Consider the following 9,630-nt stretch of genomic DNA (forward strand, 5'->3'; position numbering starts at 1 on the left):
ACTCTTACTCTTACTCAATTCAATTTCAATTCAAAGGGCTTTATTGGCATGGGAAACATATGTTTACATTGCCAAAGCAAGTGAAAAAAATAATAAACAAAAGTGAAATAAACAATGATAAAATTAACAGTAAACATCACACTCACAAAAGTTCCAAAAGACATAAAGACATCTAACTTTCTCTCTCTCTCTCTCTCGCTCTCTCTCTCTCTCTCTCTCTCTCTCTCTCTCTCTCTCTCTATCGCTCTCTCTCCTACTGGCTGTTCTCTCTTCCTCAACCTCTCTTCTTCCACCCTCTTTCTGTCCTTTTTGTCCTCCTCTCTCCTCCTGTCCTCTGTCCTGTCCTGTCCTATGTCCTGTCCTATGTCCTGTCCTATGTCCTGACCTCTGTCCCGTCCTCTGTCCCGTCCTCTGTCCTGTCCTCTGTCCTGTCCTCTGTCCTGTCCTCTGTCCCGTCCTCTGTCTCGTCCTCTGTCCTGTCCTCTGTCCTGTCCTTTGTCCTGTCCTCTGTCTCGTCCTCTTTCCTGTCCTCTGTCCTGTCCTCTGTCCTGTCCTCCACATGGTCCTGTTAATAGCAGACTGACTGACAGAGCAGTATTATGTTCAGTGATTGGGCCTCTCAACCAAGGCCCTCTCAGCCATTAAACATCCCCACTGATGAGCTCAGAACAGGGGCTGAGGTCCATGGGCTCGACCTGCTCGGCTCAGCTTACCCCCAGAGTGGAAGCAGGTGGAAACTATCCAGCAGCACCGGAATGGCCGACTATATGTTAGAGAGTCATGTCCTGGCCCCTTTAGTGTGACAGTTGCACACGTCAGGGGACATGTAAAATGGAGGTCCTTGACAAGCGCTCTGGCTAACGCGAAATATGATAATGGTCGTACAGAAAGACACACACACACACACACACACACACACACACATATACACACACACATACACACACACACACACACACACACACACACACACACACACACACACACACACACACACACACATACACACACACACACATACACACACAAACATACACACACACACACACACACATACACACACACACACACACATACACACACACACACACATATACACACACACATAAACACACACCCACACACACACACACACACACATACACACACACACATACACACACAAACAGACACACACGCACACCTAAATGACAACTGTAGTACACACACAGACAGAAACACAGACAAGCACACATACAAACACATGCTCAAAGGCAAACACACACAGACATACACCTTAGCCAAGTACATTTAAACTCAGTTTTTCACAATTCCTGAATCCTGACATTTAATCCTGGTAAAAATTCCCTGTCTTAGGTCAGTTAGGATCACCACTTTATTTTAAGAATGTGAAATGTCAGAATAATAGTAGAGAGAATGATTTATTTCAGCTTTTATTTATTTCATCACATACCCAATGGGTCAGAAGTTTATATACACTCAATTAGTATTTGGTAGCATTGCCTTTAAATTGTTTAACTTGGGTCAAACGTTTCGGGTAGCCTTCCACTAGCTTCCCACAATAAGTTGGGTGAATTTTGGCCTATTCCTCCTGACAGAGCTGGTGTAACGGAGTCAGGTTTGTAGGCCTCCTAGCTCGCACATGTTTTTTCAGTTCTGCCCACACATTTTCTATAGGATTGCGGTCAAGGCTTTGTGATGGCCACTCCAATACCTTGACTTTGTTGTCCTTAAGCCATTTTGCCACAACTTTGGAAGTATGCTTGGGGTCATTGACCATTTGGAAGGCCTATTTGCGACCAAGCTTTAACTTCCTGCCTGATGTCTTGAGATGTTGCTTCAATATATCCACACAGTTTTCCTTCCTCATGATGCCATCTATTTTGTGAAGTGCACCAGTCCCTCCTGCAGCAAAGCACCCCCACAGCATGATGCTGCCACACCCGTGCTTCATGGTTTGGATGGTGTTCTTCGTCTTGCAAGACCCCCTTTTTTCTCCAAACATAACGATGGTCATTATGGCCAAACAGTTCTATTTGTTTTCATCAGACCAGAGGACATTTCTCCAAAAAGTATGATCTTTGTCCCCATGTGCAGTTGCAAACCGTAGTCTGGCTTTTTTATGGCGGTTTTGGAGCAGTGGCTTCTCCCTTGCTGAGCGGCCTTTCAGGTTATGTCGATATAGGACTTGTTTTACTGTGGATATAGATACTTTTGTACCCGTTTCCTCCAGCATCTTCACAAGGTCCTTTGCTGTTGTTCTGGGATTGATTTGCACTTTTCGCACCAAAGTACGTTCATCTCTAGGAGACAGAACGCGTCTCCTTCCTGAGCAGTATGACGGCTGCGTTGTCCCATGGTGTTTATACTTGCGTACTATTATTTGTACAGATGAACGTGGTACCTTCAGGCATTTGGAAATTTGCTCCCAAGGATGAACCAGACTTGTGGAGGTCTACAGTTTTTTTTCTGCGGTCTTGGCTGATTCCTTTAGATTTTCCCATGATGTCAAGCAAAGAGGCAATGAGTTTGAAGGTAGGCCTTGAAATACATCCACAGGTACACCTCCAATTGACTCAAATAATGTCAATTAGCCTATCAGAAGCTTCTAAAGCCATGACATCATTTTCTGGAATTTTCCAAGCTGTTTAAAGGCACAGTCAACTTAGTGTATGTAAACTTCTGACCCAGAATTGTGATACAGTGAATTATAAGTGAAATAATCTGTTTGTAAACAATTGTTGGATAAATTACTTTTGTCGTGCACAAAGTAGATGTCCTAAACAACTTGCCAAAACTATAGTTTGTTAACAAGAAATTTGTGGAGTGGTTGAAAAACAAGTTTTAATGACTCCAACCTAAGTGTATGCAAATGTCCGACTTCAACTGTATGCACACACACACCTGCATGTGCACACACACACATAAATGACAACTGTAGTAGACACACAGACACAGACACATCAACAAAATAATAATGCATAATAGTCATTTCACAAAAACAACTTCAAATTCCCATCTCCCATTGATTTCATGGACAATAGATGTGGTCCCCCTCCAGGCAGAGCTTTCCTCTCCTGTGTCTGTGCTGTACTGGGGTCTCTGATCGTCCAGACAGAGGAGACTGTATTGACCTTTTTGCTCTTAATCCATGCTGACAAAGCCTGCAGGCTACAGCACACACACACACACACACACACACACACACACACACACACACACACACACATGCACACACACACACACTCACGCTAGCACACACACACACACTCACACACACACACACTCACGCTCGCTCACACGCACACGCACACGTACACACACACACACACACACACGCTCAACTCTACTGTATCTACGTATATACAAATGCCTTCAACAAGCACTATGGACACTAAAGAGTATACACTCTACCCACTGGCCACAGACATCGGTTCAACGGCTAGATCGGATTTATATTTGGTTAAGTTGTTACAAGAAATGTCACCATGAAATTGGATTTGCATAAAATAAGAAATGCTCTTACATTAGATGCAAATCCAATCAGTGGAAATAACGTTGATTCAACCTGTTTTTGCCCAGTAGGTAGGCTCTTTGTATTCCTTTGTAAGTGTTTGTGAGTAAGTGTTTGTGAAAAGATATCTGAAATGACTGGTGTGTTTTTGAAGGGAGAATTGTGTGTAATTCAATTGTATTATATACAAGATATACAAGCCGTACATGAAATAGAATAGCAGAAATGATGGCTTGGCTTTGAAGGACAGTTGTAGTGTTTTCCAACATAATGCCATAACAGTCTATGACAAGCAGCTCTTCTAAGCTCCACTGTTTGAGAATTAGAGGGGATAAATATGGTTATGAAATATAGTGAATAAAACATGAGTCCTCTTCAGGAGAGAAGAAGGCATGACACGTGAGTGATGTGTTTGAGCTGTTGAACTGGCCTGTCTCTATGACTGAGGGACAATCCTGGCTCTGCACATTCAGCTTGAGACGGGTACAGATTTATTCAGTGAAATTTTAAAGTTTTCTGCTGTCTTTAATATCAAAAATTAATTATTCAAATGACTATAAATGCCTTCTCTAATTTCAGACCCATCAGATCGTCTGTAGTTTTCAATTACATTAATAAGTGGTCATTTGAATCGGGGCGATGGATCGTTTTTTAAATTAGATTCTCATTACTTAATAGGAGGTTTTGAGAGTGCCATTTTTAGGGAGTGTTATGAGTGTGTGTGTGTGTGTGTATATGCATTCCTGCTTGCTTACATGGGTTTGTGTGCATTGTTTATGTGCATTGTGTGTGTGTGTGTGTGTGTGTGTGTGTGTGTGTGTGTGTGTGTGTGTGTGTGTGTGTGTGTGTGTGTGTGTGTGTGTGTGTGTGTGTGTGTGTGTATGTGTGCGTGCGTGCATGTGTGCATGTGTGCATGTGTGTGTGCGTGTGTGTGTATGTGAGAGTGTGTGTGAGAGAGAGAGAGAAAGAGAGAGAGAGAGAGTGAGGGAGATAGAGATGAAAGAGAATGATTGAATGAAATCTGCTCCATTTAAACATCACAAAACACACTACTTCCCCCCTCAATCCCACATCCTTATCCCCCCCTCTCTCCCCTCCTTTCCCCCCCTACTCATCCCCCCTCTCGCCTCCTCCTTGTCTATCAGTGTTGGAAGCCACATAACCAACAACACCTCATTCATTACCATAATATTATGTGTTTTGTTCCCTAACCTCAGGCTGTTTTCATCTGTCTGTCTGTCTGTGTGTGTGTGTGTGTGTGTGTGTGTGAGTGAGTGAGTGAGTGAGTGAGTGAGTGAGTGAGTGAGTGAGTGAGTGAGTGAGTGAGTGAGTGACTGACTGACTGACTGAGTGAATGAGTGTGTGTGTGTGTGTGTGTGTTTATTTGTGTGTGTCATATTATTAGTGCTTGTTGCATCAGTCGGACAGCTCAGGGAGATTGCCTATCACTGGTGACCTAATGGGTTGTAAAGAAACACAACGTGTACCTCACAGGCACAAAGGAGTCAGTGGAAATAAAGACGCGAAAATAGCCTTTATTGTCGGTAATGAGGTGCTGTGTTATTTGTGCTTCCCTGTCAGATTGAGGGACAGCTACAAGGAAATTAGATGAAAACACAGCCACAGACCCAGACAGACACAGACAGACACAGACAGACACAGACAGACACAGACAGACACAGACAGACACAGACAGACCCAGACAGACCCAGACAGACACAGACAGACCCAGACAGACACAGACAGACACAGACAGACACAGACAGACACAGACAGACACAGACAGACACAGACAGACCCAGACAGACACAGACAGACCCAGACAGACACAGACAGACCCAGACAGACACAGACAGACACAGACAGACACAGACAGACACAGACAGACACAGACAGACACAGACAGACACAGACCCAGCCAGACGTTTACATTTTGGTCCTTTAGCAGACACTCTTATCCAGAGCGACTTACAGTCAGTGCAGTGCTATTCCATTTCCAGCTTATTTACATCACTCTCAGGGGACTGTTACAGCAGGAAGGTGAACAGACGCAGAGGCAACGGCATCGTAGTTACGTAACCAAACATACAGTATACACACCGCGTTAATTACACAGAGTGGGAATTGACATGGCGATGACGTCACAGTCACCTACAGTAAGCACACACACACACACATACACACGCACACACACGCGCACACCATAAAACACAGACACAGATTGTTTCTTTACATAACAAGGAAGTGTCTCTCCTCTCCAAGCTGCCACTCGGCCGTGCTGTACTGGAGTGGCAGATTTGACTATTGATAAAGATGATAGATGACACCCTCATTATCTCTGACAAGCACTTCTCCTCCACTTTCTATGAAGATGGAGTCATATTAATCTCAGCAAGGGGATGAAGTGTAGAGCAAAGATGAAGAAAGAGCTGTGGAGAGAGAGAGGGAGGGAGGGATGGATGGATGGATGGATGGAGGGAGGGAGGGAGGGAGGGATGGATGGATGGAGGGAGGGAGGGAGGGAGGGAGGGAGGGAGGGAGGGAGGGAGGGAGGGAGGGAGGGAGGGAGGGAGGGAGGGAGGGAGGGAGGGGATTATGTGAAAGGCGGGAGTGAGAAAGAAGAAGTTAATGTGGTATGTGATACGTTGGTTGAGGGCTATGGCGTCTTTCGTCTGTGGTTGCGGTGGGGGGTGTGAAACGCCCAGAAAGAGGGGGATGAGGTGTGGCGTGTGAGAGTGAGAGAGCGGTAAGTGGGGTGTATAGAATGTAGAATTATGTGTTTGTATGGGATGTATGTGAAGACGTGGGGTAGGGGTGATGGGGGTGGAGGTGTGAATGGGATTGTGTTTGTATGGGATGTATGTGAAGACGTGGGGTAGGGGTGATGGGGTGGAGGTGTGAATGGGATTGTGTTTGTAGGGGATGTATGTGAAGATGTGGGGTAGGGGTGATGGGGGTGGAGGTGGGAATGGGATTGTGTTTGTAGGGGATGTATGTGAAGATGTGGGGTAGGGGTGATGGGGGTGGAGGTGGGAATGGGATTCTGTTTGTAGGGAATGTATGTGAAGACGTGGGGTAGGGGAGATGGGGGTGGAGGTGTGAATGGGATTGTGTTTGTAGGGGATGTCTGTAAAGAGGATGGTGATTGCAAGTGTGCGTGTGTGTGTGTGTGTGTGCTCGTGCGCGCGTGTGCTTGTGTGTGTGTGCGTGCGTGCATGTGGAGGACATGGTCACGACGCTGTGAGTCTCTCTGTGAGTGTGGTTGGTGTTGAGGCTGCCAGCTCCCTGCAGGCGTAATCTACCATAGCGAAGCCACTGTCTTCTCTGCTCAGAGATGCTAAGGTAGCTAGCACAGTTGTGGCTGGCTGTCACCTTGGGGTTGACACAGCAGACTATGGGAGACAGAAACATTAACAAGAGGCCAGTTCCCAATCCTCCCTCTTTTATCAACATAAATGACAGGATTGGAAGAGTGTGGAAAGAGTGATGCTGAGCAACAAAGAGAGAAAGTAGAGAAAGAGAAAGAATCCTGCATTATTTCCAATGTACAATAGATATGTAGGGACAGAGGATGTGGAAGCTAGGCCAGCGAGAAAGTGCTGAATTAATTCAAATGTACAAGAACCCAACAGACGATGTAGGTGGAAGCCTTTAGCTGAGCAGTGGAGAGAGAAACCAGGAAAGAAAGAAAGCGAGTGAGAGAGAGGGAGAGAGAGTCCAGCTCCATGCTGGTCTTTAATGAGGAGCAGGGAATCCTATTAGGGAGATAAGATGGAGGCGGCTCTCATAAAACAGCCATTCACATCCCTCCCTGAAGATCTCTTTATGAGCACGATCATATTTTTAACAAGAGCCAGAGAGGGGGCCTCAGAGCCCTGCAGGCAGCACAGCCACAGCACAGCCGCACGCCTGGTGAACTCTGGGGAGAGGAGGGAGATTCATGGCTCCCACAGGCAGGCTGCTAGGGAACATCTATCATCCCCTCTGTCTCTCTTTCAATCTCGCTCTCTCTATATATTAAGGCTAAGGGAAACCCTCTCTCTCTCTCTCTCTCTCTCTCTCTCTCTCTCTCTCTCTCTCTCTCTCTCTCTCTCTCTCTCTCTCTCTCTCTTTTTTCTCTCTCTCTCTCTCTCTCTCTCTCTCTCTCTCTCTCTCTCTCTCTCTCTCTCTCTCTCTCTCTCTCTCTCTCTCTCTTGAGTAGCTCTAAAACGAGGACATCTGGCACATCTACTCCCCACACTGTTTGAGTTGGATCCCAGAATTTATATTTGGCAGGTTTGGTTGGGCCTGCAGAAAGGCAATGTTGGATAAAGCTTCAGTCTGGGTGAGATCCTCCTCTATAAAACTTTGGAATTATGAAGCAAACACTACTGCCTGTGTGCAGATGGACCGTTTATGCCCAAAGCTTTAATCCAACACACACTCTATCCTGCAGATGCTGCCTTGGACAGCACTGCCAAAACACAGAGCAGGGGGACGAGAAGAGGAAGAACAGAAGAGAGGGATGTACACAGAAACAAAAGCACCACCTTCTAAATCATAGCGAGAGAGGGGGAGAGGGAGAGATCAGCACTGTTCAGCAAATCATCTCATCTCAAAGACACCTGGAGAGAGAAGAAAGGCAGAGAGCTGAAAGAGGCGTTAACAAAACAGAAGGACAAATTCCCTTTTGATTGATAGTTCAGCGTCTTTCGCTCAGGCCATTCCCTGGCCATTTTCTCAGCGGGATTCCCGAAGGCTGGGCTCAGGCGCTCGGAATAACGGATGAACCGGTGGAACATCAAAACGCCCGCTGGGCACTGGTTTCCTCTGCTCAGGACAACTTGCACTCTGCTACGTCTCATTGAGCCCAGTCTGAAGCACCTTACTGTGTTTAAACATATTATCATCATTCACTAGCGACATGGGAAAATAGGATGCGGACACAGGGATAATGGTAATATGAGCTGTTTACACACACTATGGGAGCGTTCACAGATTCAGAATGTTCTCAGCGGTGGTCTTCCTTGGTGATGGGCTTTGCTGCTGTTGTTTATATGCTGCTCGAAGGTCAGGTTTGACCTGAAATAGACTTGCCACTTTTGAAGGTCAAAATTGCACATTAATAATAAGAGAGAGAGGGAGATCGAAGGACAGAGAGAGATAAAGAGAGCGGTACACAACAAATGGAGATTGGTCTTTCACAAAATATTTAATCAAAATGGGTTCACACTGTGATTCACAAGTCAAGATACTTTTTTGGGGAACTTATTAGCTCATACCAGACTTGCCTACGTTGTACTTCAGTCTCACCTGCCTCTCACTTGGTACCCCCCACTGATGAACTGAAAACCCTCTTCCAAAAAGAGAAACCCTTCGGCTGAAATGTCTGGCTGGTTGACGCCTGAAAGTTCCAAGTCTTCAGCTATTCATCTGTAATTCTGTAATTCTACTCCCTGCCAAGTCAAGCTGCCCTCTCTCATCTCCTGGTGGAGGTTTCAGGGCACTCCGGGCGTGTGCAAAATAAAGCAGCTGCCATTTACATGGCAAGGAGGTGGAGGATTCATCAAATATCATGGGGGGGAGGAGTAATTAATTTAACCTATCCGAGTCGAGCAGAGTCGGAAATAAGAGAAGGGGAACTCATGGAGGAGGCAGTGTTCTCCCCTCGCTAGAGTTACGCAAGCAAGTCCCAAACAATACTGTATCAGTGCAAGGGAGGATTAGCGACATGCTGTTTTTGTGAAAGGGAGCTAATTAAAACTGTTACTCCACGGTGCATCAGTCATTAAAGCCCTGCTCACTCATTACACCCATTTATTTAAAGCCACTCTGTGATTAGTACAAGCGAGAAAGTGTCTGAAGCTTTGGATGTAACCCTCTCCACAAGTAGTGCTCTGATGATGATAAAGAGGGGGTAAAGGAGAGAGTGTGAGAGAGAGAGTGAGAGAGAGAGAGACAGGAGAGTGGGAAACAGGATGTTCCCTCCACAAAGAGATTCTGATTATAGTGAAAAAGAGAGTAGAGAAAGAAACAGACAGAGGTAGGGTAGACAGTGTCATATTTCCCCATAATGCTGAATGTGTGTGGAAGGCATTTGAAGGAAAGAGTGATTTATATTCCACAGGAGGCTGAGG

This window comes from Coregonus lavaretus (genome assembly GCF_964263955.1).
Source record: "Coregonus lavaretus genome assembly, chromosome: 30".
Classification (NCBI taxonomy): domain Eukaryota; kingdom Metazoa; phylum Chordata; class Actinopteri; order Salmoniformes; family Salmonidae; genus Coregonus; species Coregonus lavaretus.